The sequence below is a fragment of the Physella acuta genome, unplaced genomic scaffold, assembly GCF_028476545.2.
Source record: "Physella acuta isolate Inbredline_101_S28 unplaced genomic scaffold, ASM2847654v3 ptg000017l, whole genome shotgun sequence".
Lineage (NCBI taxonomy): Eukaryota > Metazoa > Mollusca > Gastropoda > Physidae > Physella > Physella acuta.
Genome location: NW_026731537.1, coordinates 3,164,041 through 3,179,270, shown reverse-complemented (window position 1 = coordinate 3,179,270; position 15,230 = coordinate 3,164,041).

The following is a 15,230-nucleotide window of genomic DNA, read 5'->3' as shown; positions in this document are numbered from 1 at the left end:
GTAAATGTACGATACACCTGGGGACAACAGGTGAGCTAAAGATACACCTGGGGACAACAGGTGAGCTACATGTACGATACACCTGGGGACAACAGGTGAGTTATATGTATGATACACCTGGGGACAACAGGTGAGCTAAAGATACACCTGGGGACAACAGGTAAGCTACATGTAAGATACAACTGGGGACAACAGGTAATTTATTTCTCGAACTTACTACACAACTTCTCTAACACAAAAACACCCACACAAAGTAACCCACCACACACAAAGGTCACACACCACACCAACTCACACGAAGGTCACACACCACACAAACTCACACGAAGGTCACACACCAGACCCACTCACACAATGATCACCTACTCACACAAAGGTCAACCATTCACATAATGGTCACCCACTCACATAAAGGTCATTTACTAGCTCAAAGGTCACCCACCACACCAACTCACACAAAAGTTAACCACTGACACAAAGATCACCTACTCACACAAAGTTCACCTATTCACTCAAAGGTCACCTATTCACACAAAGGTCACATATTCACATAAAGGTCACCTATTCACACAAAGGTCACCTATTCACACAAAGGTCACATATTCACATAAAGGTCACCTATTCACTCAAAGGTCACCTATTCACACAAAGGTCACATATTCACATAAAGGTCACCTATTCACACAAAGGTCACCTATTCACACAAAGGTCACCTATTCACACAAAGGTCACCTATTCACATAAAGGTCACCTATTCACATAAAAGTCACCTATTCACACAAAGGTCACCTATTCACACAAAGGTCAACCCCTCTCACAAAGGTCACCCCCTCACACAAAGGTCACCCCCTCACACAAAGGTCACCCTCTCACACACCAACTTACTTGTACGCGTGAGACAGTGTTTGCCATGACCTTGAGTGCAGGGGTCGGCAGATGGCGAAATATCTCTCGAGAGAAATGGCGACCAGCGTGAAGCAACTCACCCCCACGGAGACGGCTGGGGAAGAAATGGGATAGTGGTTAAATGGGGGGGGGGAGAGAGAAATAGGATAGTGGTTGAACAGTCAGTTAAATGGGGGATATGTCAATTGTTGAACAGTCAGTTAAATGGGGGGGGGGGGGTAGGATAGTGGTTGAACAGTCAGTTAATTGGGGGGGGGATATGTCGGTAGTTGATCAGTCAGTTCAATGAGAGGGAAAGAGATATGTTAGTAGTTAGGAAGACAGTCGAAGAAAGAGGGAGAACGTGATTCAATAGATTAGGCCAGTGTATTACCGTCTAGGCAAGAAACAGCTAGTCTGTGATGTCTTTAAACAGAGCTGTTTAATAGGAAGACCAAACTACCGTAGTCTGCCTTTAAGTACAGAAACTTTATGACATTAGACAACAGCACATAACACCATGTTCCCAAAGTAAACGACATTAGTCTGGTCGACTACCTAAAATAATATTTAGTGACGTCAAAGTCCGAAGAAAGGGTGGATGGGGGGGGTGCATTGGCTGAATTCTGAAATGTGACTTGAAAAATGTAGGATAATCTCGTCATTTTATTGTATTAAAGTGACAGAGAGAAAGTGACATATGGTATGGACTGTCGATTATTATTTTATTTTTAACTGGAAGCGACTCAAGTGTGACGCTGTCACGAGTTGTCGTTTAATTTAATTAAGAAATTTGCCATTTGTGGGGGGTATCCATTGAATGGGGGTTCGAACCCACTCCAAATACCTCCAGTCTATGCTACTGGCTGTCAATATATTTGATTTCTGTTTCGTTGCTGGTTCAAAACACACTGAATAAACCCTTGCAATATCTATATATCCAAGTTCATTAAGCAAATAGTTCCCTGTATGTGGATGGCGAAATCCCATACTGAGCTAACATAAGAAAAAAAATCGAACCATTAGAAAAATTAGCAATCAAGAAAGATAAAGTAAAAAAATATAGTTAATGACGTATGGAAAAGACGATGTAAAAATGTGGGTCATGGAAATAATAAAATTTAATTCTCTCATTCAGAATTTCGGTTTGGGTTAAAACCAGAGCCCCCCCCCCCTCCCTCTTTCTAAACCTTGGCAGCGAATATTCCACAGTTTTATCAGCTCCGTCAACATTGAGTATATGATGAAAATGATATTTATTGCAATTTACAAAATAAAAATAAAAATTGTTGTAACGGGAAATTTTCACGGCTAAGCCTCACTTACTAGCCGTATCGCAAAAAAAAATTCTTCAGCCCTCTATATTCTCGTTACGCTTCGTCTAGAAAGTTCGAAGAATGTTCGAATCTCTCTTTATACAACCCACAACCCCCCCCCCCCCCCCCGAATACAATAATAGAATCAACATAAACAGAATTAGAGACCATGAACCCCGGGTGACCTTACGACTTATAAATTATTTGATTGTTAATTAGGCATCATGCGAAAAACTATGTTTCTTTCTTTCCATACAAAAAATAAATGCTTAACACTTAGCTAAGTTTTGATTGGTATGAGAGAAAAAAACATAAAAATAAATCAAGCTTTTCAACATAATCTTGGTTCTACTTTTGATATTTAGGCTAAATAACAGACACTACAAAAATAATATTTGGAAAGATGACGAGGGTGGAGAGAAGTCTAAAATTCCAAAGTTTAATGGACATACTAAATGGATTACTCTATATCCTATTTTTATCTTCAATCTCAAATATTTCCATTTTAACAAATCATGCACGTAATCCTCCTACACGTAATACTCTAGCCAATACTTGTACGTGCTGATGTTGAACTGATGATGTACATCAATAATCTAAGTAGAAACTCGGGTAGTCAGGACCGACAACTCTGATCTCCCAACTAATCATACCTTACCTCCCTTGTTTGGCTCATTTTTTTTTCTTTTTTCCTAGACCCACCAAAATCGTTAGGGAAAAGTGTTTTTTATCTTGATACTGTCAACATTCGGATTTTTTTGGTTGTTGACACCCTGGGGCGCTATCCCACACACAAATAAACACACACACACACACACACACACAAATACACACACAAACACACTCCAACCCACACGATCACACACTAACACCGGTGACCTAGAGAGACAAGTCAAACGTGATTTAAAACCCAGAACACATCGGTGGCAGACATTTGTCTTCACATGATCCACAGCAAGTCATTGACTGTTTTACTTTCAAATATTAGACCTCTCTAGAGCAAGTGATTGACTATTTTACTTTCCATGATTTGTCCTCTCTAAAGCATTTATTGTTTATTTTAATCTTATCGTTCTTACTTGTGTCATTAAAAGCAGCACAGTAACATGATTTTACTTTCCTCGTCAGAAATCGTTAATGCTCGTGGGCGTATAAAGTACATCTTAATTAACCTCTAATCATCCGCGTACATTTGTGTACTAATTACATCGTCATCAACACTTAATTATGTGTACAATGATATACCAAGTACACTTTGTTCAAACCAAAATCACGTTTGTCCTAAGTACATTTTCACGAAACACCAGTCATTGGGTTACGTGACTGAGTGACCATCCGAGTCATTGGGTCACGTGACTGAGTGACCATCCGAGTCATTGGGTCACGTGACTGAGTGACCACCCGAGTCATTGGGTCACGTGACTGAGTGACCATCCGAGTCATTGGGTCACGTGACTGAGTGACCATCCGAGTCATTGGCTCACGTGACTGAGTGACCACCCGAGTCATTGGGTTACGTGACTGAATGACCACCCGAGTCATTGGGTCACGTGACTGAATGACCACCCGAGTCATTGGGTCACGTGACTGAGTGACCACCCGAGTCATTGGGTCACGTGACTGAGTGACCACCCGAGTCATTGGGTCACGTGACTGAGTGACCACCCGAGTCAGTGGGTCACGTGACTGAGTGACCACCCGAGTCAGTGGGTCACGTGACTGAGTGACCACCCGAGTCATTGGGTCACGTGACTGAGTGACCACCCGAGTCAGTGGGTCACGTGACTGAGTGACCACCCGAGTCATTGGGTCACGTGACTGAGTGACCACCCGAGTCAGTGGGTCACGTGACTGAGTGACCACCCGAGTCATTGGGTCACGTGACTGAGTGACCACCCGAGTCATTGGGTCACGTGACTGAGTGACCACCCGAGTCAGTGGGTCACGTGACTGAGTGACCACCCGAGTCATTGGGTCACGTGACTGAGTGACCACCCGAGTCAGTGGGTCACGTGACTGAGTGACCACCCGAGTCAGTGGGTCACGTGACTGAGTGACCACCCGAGTCATTGGGTCACGTGACTGAGTGACCACCCGAGTCAGTGGGTCACGTGACTCAGTGACCACCCGAGTCATTGGGTCACGTGACAGTGCAAACCGTGAACCACAGCACAAATCAAATTTCACGTGAACAACATTCCTCAATAAAACCCGCAGGAAGAAACACAATGGGGAGAAGGGCGGTGTCTTGCAGCTATTGTCCGTGTCACCTTGTTGAGATTACATCACCATAGTTATTACATTTTTATTCTAGGCTCTCAGGCTCAAGGCCGAGAATCTTCTGCTTGTCCTGTAATATGATGGTCTATATATACATGTATAGATATATGTTTATATATATATATATATATATATATATATATATATATATATATATATATATATATATGTATATATATATATATGTATATATATATATATATGTATATATATATATATATATATATATATATATATATATATATATATATATATATATTAGTTGTATATATATATATATATATATATATATATATATATATATATATATATATATAATACCTCACTAATTAGACACGATATTCCAGGGGATGTCGGTAATATTTTCTGAACTTAAAAGTGTTTTCTTGAACTAATGTTGGCTGGATTAGATGACTCGTTTTGGCCGCAACAATGTGTTAATTAGCTGTTAATTACCGTAATTAAAATATTTTTTGAGTGACATGTCAATGGAGATGACGCCTGATGACATCAACATTTCATTGACGAAAATAAGTGGAAGAAACACGTTGACATTGCTAAATTTACACAGCATTGATACGTCACCAGCTTGGCTATACTTTAAAGTTTGTAATGCGCGCATAATTTTGTCAGTTATTTTAGATTGTTTTGAAAATAAACATTTTTTTTTTAAAAGTATTTTATTGTAGTACTCTCTCCTCAATATTCTATTCATAAAATAAGAATGTCATTGTATGAAGGACAAAACAGAGCAAAATGTGAATTGTTTTCATCAATCACTGTCATATTCTATCTCCATTGTACGCTATTGCCCACCACCAGGGGGAAGAGATAGTTTCCACTTTGACGTTTCATTAAACCACCCTAACTCATCACAACGGTGTAAGCTATATCTAACTCAAACAGTACCAATAAACATTTATACTGTAAGCTATATCTAACTCAAACAGTACCAATAAACATTTATACTGTAAGCTATATCTAACTCAGACAGTACCAATAAACGTCTATACTCGCTTGCTTGATTTGTACCTGGTCAGCCGCCCCCCTCCACCCCGCCCCCAACAACATTGACGTCACAGCATCAATCTGCCTTATGATTCCCTTTCTGTCGATGCCAATATCAAAGTTCCGCCTACTCCTAATTTTAATTAAAAAACGAGAAAGTAAAAACATCTCAAACTTCGGGTTTTTCCTAAAGATATTTGATTTAAAAATAAAGCCTGGAAGAAAATGACAGAAATGACAAAAATGACATTCAAATGACAGTTTATTTGTAAAAGGCCACCACCTCGTCCCTCCACCTCTTTTCCTGTTTATTTGTGGTTGGGTTTTTTTCTCTAATTAATTAAGCCTTAATCAATGGAAGAACATGGACTACCATAAAATCCACATGGAAAATGTGCTTATTGGCCTACGTGTGTTTTACATTTAACAGCATACAACAAGATTGCTCTAAACACAATACATCCCTCACAACATCCCACACAACGACCCACACAAAGCACCACACAACGACCCACACAAAGCACCACACAACGACCCACACAAAGCACCACACAACATCCCACACAACGCCCCACACAAAGCACCACACAATTCCTCACACAACGCACAACACAACAACCCACGCAACTACCTACAGAACGACCTATACAACGACTCATACAATGCCCCACACACAATAACCTACACAACTACCCACACAACTCTCCACACAAGGACTGCACTACGACCCAGACAATGCCCCACACACAATAACCTACACATCGCCCTACACTTTAAACCACACAACAACCCCACACAATAACACACAACGCCCTACACTTCAAACCACACAACAACCCACACAATTCTCCACCTAACGACCTGCACTACGACCCAGACGATACCCCACACAACGACCTACACATCGACATCCACAACGACCTACACAACGACCCACACAATGCCCCACACCCATTCTTTTCCTAACCTACAAACAGTTTCTATCGCTACCCCCACGACGTACGACTTTGCGACTGTTTCATGAAGCGATGTCTCAATGTGAAAAGCCGCTCATTCAGACAATACAGGATTATAGCATGTATTCCTCCATCAAATACACAACACGGTTCTCGCATATCGATAGATTTTATGTAAATTTGACGAGATATCATTGTGTTGATTTAAATCTCTAAATTTTTAGAGAAAACGTTTTTAAGCTAAATATATTTCATAAAAATAGTACTCACGATAGTACACACGCTAGTACACACGCTAGTACACATATGAGCTGGTTGTAACAGAACAGTCACTACACAAGAAAACAAGACAGTCACAAGACTAGAAAACAAGACAGCCACACAAGACAGACACACAACACAGACACACAACACAGACACACAACACAGACACACAAGACAGACACACAAGACAATATGACACCAATCAAGCACAAAAACGACAAACAGGTTTTTTCTGTTGTTAAAAGATGAGTGATTGTGTTGTGAACTTTTTAGATCACGTGACTCCCGAAGATTTCCTCGGGTGTTTCCGATTTTGAAATTGCTATTGACAATAAAAAAAAAAGAAAAAACAGGATCAAACCTAATAAACGGAGAAAAACTATCGAGTTGTTTTTAGACTATGACGCAGCTTTAGTGCACGGGCGATATTGATTGGTTGTTCAACTTTTCTACAGCTTAATGTGTTTTAGAAAACTTTAAACACGTGTAGGTGTTTATTCCCAATGTATTAAATGTAAATATTTCAAATAAACTAATTTTATCATGATTTTAAGAGAACTTTAAAAAACAAAACGGTGTTGGTTTTTCTAGTCTAAAATGTAGATCACTAAGTAAATGGCTCCAATATGTATATAAGCTAACAAATTATCGCAAAGTACTTCTGTCATATTGAACGAATGTACGCTAACGTGCTGATATCGTGATAGGAAGCCATCAGATTTGTTGCATCATCCTCAGATTCATTCAGGGGGGGGGGGGGGGAAAGATTCATTCAGGGGGGGGGGGGGGATATCGTAGAGATGAGTTGTTGCCCTTCTTAAGCGAAATGGACGTCAAGTATTGATAGAATTTTTGCATTGAAGGTAGGCAGTTGTAGTGTGCAAACATTCTAAATTGATAATTATGCGGGCTAATTTGGGGCGCTTGAACTATTTACCGTCATAAATTTAAACGAACTGAGATTCCACTGTTTTGATGTGGATGTGATTTGAACTAATAAATAAAAATAAACCGGTACTTTTACCTGGGATATTGAGACACAAACATTAATAAAAATCGGAAATCGATAGTCTAAGACCTTGAGTAGATTACATTGTATAGTAAAGGTCCTTACACTTTTTGTTTATAGTTTATAACATAGGGCCTGATAAGTTTCGTGCAAAAATTCTAGCGTGTAAGATATGTGTAAATTGTGTTATGCGTGTGTAGCTGTATGTGTGCTGTGATTTTTGGTATGGTGTGTAATGTGTAGTGTCTAATGTGTAGTGTGTATATGTGTAGCGCGTCTAGTGTCGTGTTTACACTGTGTGACAAAAAAGACCAAACTACACAGCGAACACACACACCCACACATACCGAACACACACACGCACACACATACACACATAAAGAAACACAAACACAGACAGCAAACACACAGCAAACACACACATATACCGAACACACACCCACACACACCAAACACACACACACCAAACTCACACACACACCAACCACACACACACATACCGACTAGACAGACCCAACCTGATCGAACTAAACCCATGAACGTGCGGCTAAATAAAAATGGCGCCCTCCTAGAGAAGATCTTGACTAGAGCCGAGCCAGCTATGATGCGCTCCACTCAAGTCGCGTGCTCCTCAAGTGGCGGGCACTTCAACTGGTGCCCGGGGCATACATCACATCTGCCCCGGGCATACATCACATATGCCCAAAAACTTGAGCGTGGGAGTCGTCTCCATCGTGAACTGTGATAAATGGTTTCTATATCGGCGTCAGAGCGTGACTGAAAGTGTCAGGGTTAGGGGTGGGGGGGGGGGGGAGTGAGGAGAGAGACTGATTTTTCATTACAGGATAGAGGAAGGGTTGCGGGGTGGGGAATGTTAGGGTATGGGGGGGGGGGGGTGGCTAGGCTGAAGAGGAAGCTTTGAGTATTGACTAGGTTGTGAGAGAATCGCAAGATATAGTTGCCATTGAGAGAGGAATCTAAGTATAGAGGTAATGTCGCTAAGCATGGATTTCACTACCAAAGATTCGTCGCAAGACAGTTAGGTCATACATTCTTATACATCGATACTAACTCATAGTTGTAGTCCCTCATAAGAGTTGAAGCTGGTACCTAAACTATACCTTAACATCGCGATCATAAAACTAATCAAATAAGTTTATATTATTATTAAGTTGAAGAAAGTTGGGAATTGCTAAGGACGCTTAGTGTTACTGATGCTGGTTACAGATTCGTTACTTTTTCCGTGTGAATCCTGTTCACAGTGACGCCAATTTTGTGACGTTCGCCCTTATTTTTGTGGTATCTGGTGTAGTTGTACAGTAGCCTACGTGTTTTTTGGCAGGGAGAAACGGAAAGTTGTGTGTGTTGCAAGGGAAGCAACTAGGATATGACGGGAAGTAATTTGTATGGCCCAATGGAAGCAGCTGGTATGCAGCAAGGGAAACAATGTATATGTGGCAATAGGAGGTAACTCGCTGTTGCACAACAACAGAATCGGAAACAGACCCGCCATCTTGACTCACGTAACCGGCTTACGACTTCCGTTCAGTTAAGGAATTAGGTCACAAATTATACAATAAATATTTTTTTGTGATCAGTAAGTTGTAACAAATTCAAAATATCCGTTGAATTGTATAGAATCTTGTCTGATAAGCTAATTTCATATTGCCAGATAATCTGTAGGTAATATGGCCCGATAAACTGATGGACATATGACCAGATAAACTGTGGGACATATGGCCAGATAAACTGTGGGACATATGGCTAGATAAACTGTGGAACATATGGCCAGATAAACTGTGGGACATATGGCCAGATAAACTGTTAGACATATGGCCAGATAAACTGTGGGACATATGGCTAGATAAACTGTGGAACATATGGCCAGATAAACTGTGGGACATATGGCCAGATAAACTGTGGAACATATGGTCAGATAAACTGTTGGACATATGGCCAGATAAACTGTGGAACCTATGGTCAGATAAACTGTTGGACATATGGCCAGATAAACTGTTGGTCATATGGCCAGATAAAATTGTAAACTCAGACTACTACGACATCTGAAGACTGCGCTTTCCATTACTCTGACAGGCGCTGCCAAAAAAATCTGGGAAGATATTTGTCACAATAAAGCTTAAAGTGTGGAATCCAGCCAAATAGTGGGTCACTGGTGATAATCAGCTCCTAGATCTACTGGAAGCAAGTCAGCTTATGAGCGGTATATTTTTATATCTGCACTTTACCGTAGGAGGGCAACATTCATACCACTATCACATTTCATCATGATAGCATTCAAACCACTAGTTTCAAGGCGATCTCCATAATATGATATATTTTAAAAACTGCACTTTACTATAGGAGTGCAACATTCACACCACTATCACATTTCAAGAAGATGGCCTTACAATTACATCTCCATAATATGTTATTTTCTATATGTGTCAAGTGATTCAATATCTTTACCACGCTATATTTTTCTAACCTGTTTATAGTACTAGCAGTAACTAAAATAACGCATCACTACCTACCAAGAAAATTTTATAACGCGTTTTTAAAATTCGTTTATTTTTGTTATCTGTTTTATTTTTATTTTTGCACAAGACCATGTTTTACTACAACCTGTGTTATATTACTCGCAAAGTGTTCTAGGTTACACTTATAGTCTAGTGTAGAAAAATGTAGCTAAGGAAATATCTATTTTATTAGTATTTAGTTTTAAAACAAGCTAACTTGGACACATCTCTGTGAAGTTTAGGTCGACAAATATAAGTGATAGGGAAAAAGGGAAATGATGCAAGGGAACTGATGTTAGGGAACAAATGCTAGGGAACTTATGCTTGAGAACTAATGCTTGGGAACTTTTGTAACATAAAACTGTGGTCTTAGAAAACTTTGATATTGGGGAACTTTGGTATTAGGTAACTGTAGTATTTGGGAACTTTGTTTTCAGGGAACTTTGGTAATAAAGTAAACTTTTAATTAAGAACTTTGGTATTAGAAACTGTTGTTACGGTACTTTAGTGCTAGTGAACTTTAAAGCAAGGGAAATTTGATGAAAAGAAACTTTGGTCCCGGGAATCTAGGATATTGGGGACTTTTGAGCAACTGAACTTTGTCACTAAAAATTTTTGGAACTAAGACACTTTTTTTTTAAATCTAGAGGACCTTTTTGTGTGGTATGCTGGATTAGGCTTGGTGCAAATGGTGAATGATGTCCAACAAATATGAATTAGGATTTTAAATGTTTTGTAAAACAAAAATAGAAACAGCAAATTCTGCAGTTTTTTTCACTCTAACTAAATGCTTTTTTCGTGTTAATGTTTGTAGGTTTCAGGTTATGAAGAAACATTTCAAATTTACAATTAGACCAGCTTATCCGTGACTACTCAATCGATTACTTTATATCGAATACACATTTCGTGTCCGATATTGAAATTTCTTTCTTTGAAAAAAAATCGATTACGATCAGATTTGATTATATTACCTAATCGATATTCACAAACTTGATTAGTTTGTCTACAACTGAGTTATCTTCTTTCATTTCATTGTGTCCCTAGGCCTTTCTGTTTAGATGCTTGTATTTACCAGCGCTACGGCCATTTTAATTGTGCCCTCGGAAAATTTCTCGAGAAAATCAATGTTTATTTATTTCCCAGAAAAATGAAATAGCTAAGTATGGGAACATGGTGCTCTTGTTTTCCGGCCACTGTTAGTATAAAGATAAACATGCTTTATTAGTCTGTTAATTAGGGTGCTGTAGTTTTCTGCCATTGTTGGTATAAAGATAGACATGCTTTATTTGTCTGTTAATTAGTAATTATCTGGTGATATAACCATGCGTTTTAGAATGAAGTGTTGTCTTGATTTTGTGAATCCTTTAGACAAATATTTTAAATTACCGCCCGACCGCACGACTATTTAGTTCCATCTAAACTATATTAGGATTATAATATACATTTATTGAGACATTTCATCACCAGTCTTGTATGTGTATTGTGAAATATATGGACCAGATAAGGAACACTACTGATAAACCCTCACCGAAAAAAACGCGCACTATAAATCGGCAAAATAAACTTGCGCGCATAGAAAATACGCAACAGAAACTTGCGCTCATAGAAAATGCGCAACAGAAACTTGCGCTCATAGAAAATACGCAACAGAAACTTGCGCTCATAGAAAATACGCAGCAGAAATTTGCACGCAAAGAAAATACGCAACAGAAACTTGCGCTCATAGAAAATACGCAACAGAAACTTGCGCTCATAGAAAATACGCAACTGAAACGCGCCCAGAAAATAAAACCAAAATGGCCACGTTGATAGACGGAGACAGAGTTCAGCCAAACCGGAAGTCTAAGTCGGCCATGTCCGACAGTCCCCGAATTTTCCTGTTTCATTGAGAGAAAATACTGACAGCCATGCCGTGCCTTGTCTGGCGTTCATTCAAACGATGACGTCACCTGAGCACCCTAGTCACGAGACCAGCAATTCTCTACAATTGTGTTTTATGAATGAAATTATTTCTTATCCTTAAGTCGTGAGTCGAAAGTTAAATATTTTGTTCTAGAACTTTGCGTTGACTACGTGTATTATGTCATTCGTTTTATTCTTCTGGTTCACATAACATCGTAGCATAAAATAACACCCACGTAGCAAGTTTCAAGTATGAAAATTTAAATTGTTTCTTGGCTTTGATATTGACAAAAAATTTAACTTTAAACATTTTTATTCAAATACCAATAGCGACATTTCCTAAGATCTAACCCTACCGTTACACTTAACCTAACTAGATCTAGATTTTTTTTAACCAATACCTCGCTCTACCAGAAATCTAGTGGTGAGGCTGGTCTGACCATTGTAGGGCTACATCCAACAAACATCCAACATAGGGTGCTTTACCACCTCCTACCTACACATGTTGGAGACTATATAACAAATATCCAACATACCTTCACATCCAACATCCAACTATGAATGTTGTAGACTATATATAAACATCCAACATAGGGTGCTTTATCACCATCTAGCTATAAATGTTGTAGACTATATAACAAACATGCAACTTTCAACATACCTTGGAGACTATACTTCATATGTCTATGTTGGAGATAATAAAATCATGTCATACAACAAAAGTTGGAGACCAACACACATACAACTTCGGATGTTGCTGGTGTTACTACAACTCCCCTCCCCACACCCTCCCCCGACTAGATCATGCAACAAAACTGGGTAAATAAACCGGAGGTGGGATGAAAACATTAACCACGACATAAATGTCGCGTGGGGCGACATTGATTTGGACATTTCATCAGCGGCTCGCGCTTGTCCGAGTTTAGCGCGAGGACAGGTTTAATCAAAGCGTCCGTCAGCGTGCGGTCACGTGATCGACAGGACAGTAAAATATAGCGCTGGGGCATGATGGGAGGCCCCAACCAGAAATACGGACAGCAGTAAATAATAGGTACCCACAAAAATAGATATATATGTATATATATATATATATATATATATATATATATATATATATATATATATATATATATATATATGTATATTTTTATATTTAAATATATATATATATATATATATATATATATATATATATATATATATATATATATATATATATATATGTATATACTTATATATAATATAGATATATAGAAATACATTTCATATATATATATATATATATATATATATATATATATATATATATATATATATATATATATATATATATTTAAATATAAAAATATACATATATATATATATATATATATATATATATATATGTGTGTGTGTATATATACATATATATATATATATAAATGTATATGTGTGTGGGTGTATATATACATACATACATATATATATATATATATATATATATATATATATATATATATATATATATATATATATATATATATATATATATATATATATATATATATATTGGATATTTTCCTATATTTTGACATGAGATCCAGAGGATGGCTACAAAAAGATTACTTGTGGCTACAAGAATATGAAGTGTGGTTAAGTGGCTAAATTTGGCTAAATATGCGAGCAAGTTTACTACACAGTGGCTGTATACATCTGCTTCTAATTTGTTCACATATTCTTTTGATACCCCTAAAGACTTGAACATTTACTGCTGTGGTCTAATTAAGTTAGGCTAATTTTAGACCCAATCAAGCAAGCCAGCCATCATAAATCATTCATATATTTATAACCGTTAATGTAAAACTCAAATTGTAATGTAGAAAGTCTTTTGTCTGTGTAGTGCGGGAAGGTTAGGCTTATATCTGGAGAGTAGTTTCCAGCGGTAAAATTCTAAAATTAAACTTTGATGCAACATATTATGGTTTATGTATTCAATAGACAGAACTTTGTTTGATCGGATTTTGTTGACTAGCTAGTGGACAAATTGGCATTTCCAGCGCGACTTCATGTACTGAGTTCTCGTATATTATATATATATATATATATATATATATATATATATATATATATATATATATATATATATATATATATATATATATATATATATATATATATATATATATATATATATATATATATATATATATATATATATATATATATATATGTATATCACAACCTTAGTTTCTAAAGCATGTAAATTGAATGCTGATTACCTTTCCCCCTTCAACCCCGCCTCCCTCTACTGTACGTTATAATTTCTTCCCTCCGCCCTCCGTGACCCCTGATTTCTTCCCTCCGCCCTCCGTGACCCCTGATTTCTTCCCTCCGCCCTCCGTGACCCCTGATTTCTGACCGCAGCCACTCAGCCCCCCCCCCTCACCCCCGTCACCACCCAAGTCCCAGACCAGACAACCAGTAAATGGACGCCGGTTTCTTTGCCCCCCCCCCTTTCTCCCTTGCTGCCACCCCAGCGAAGTGACCAGTGGTCAATAGCACCGGAAGTCAGTATGCCTCTAACCGGATTATCCAGAGTTAAGTGCCTGCTTAGAGCTGACGCAGTTTAAAGCGAGGACCTATATTTGCCCAAGGCGCGGTGAAGGGGTGAGGCACCCTGAGACTGAAGCGCGCCCCTGTATTTGCCCAGGGAGCGGGGATGGGCAGAGGCAACCTGAGACTGAAGCGCACCCTGTATTTGTTCAGAGCGCGGTGATGTGTGTAGACAATCTGAGATGCGACATTTTTTGACAGACAGTTCATAACGTAATTAAAAATCCTGCATAAAGTGCAAGTCTGTTTCTCAGAGGTCATTTTTTCTTTCTTTTTAACCCTTTACTTCCTGAGAATTTCCTCTGGCTTAAAGTATCTAAATAATATAATAATGTCTTACTGACATCGACATCAATGTTGAAGTCTACAGAACTATAAAAAGTTATCGAACATATCGATGGTTTTTAAAACAAAAACTGCAATCTTGAATGATGTTATATGGGGAGGGGGTGGGCGTCTGGCTTAATTAACGATGCGTGACGATGGGGAAGGAAGATAAAGA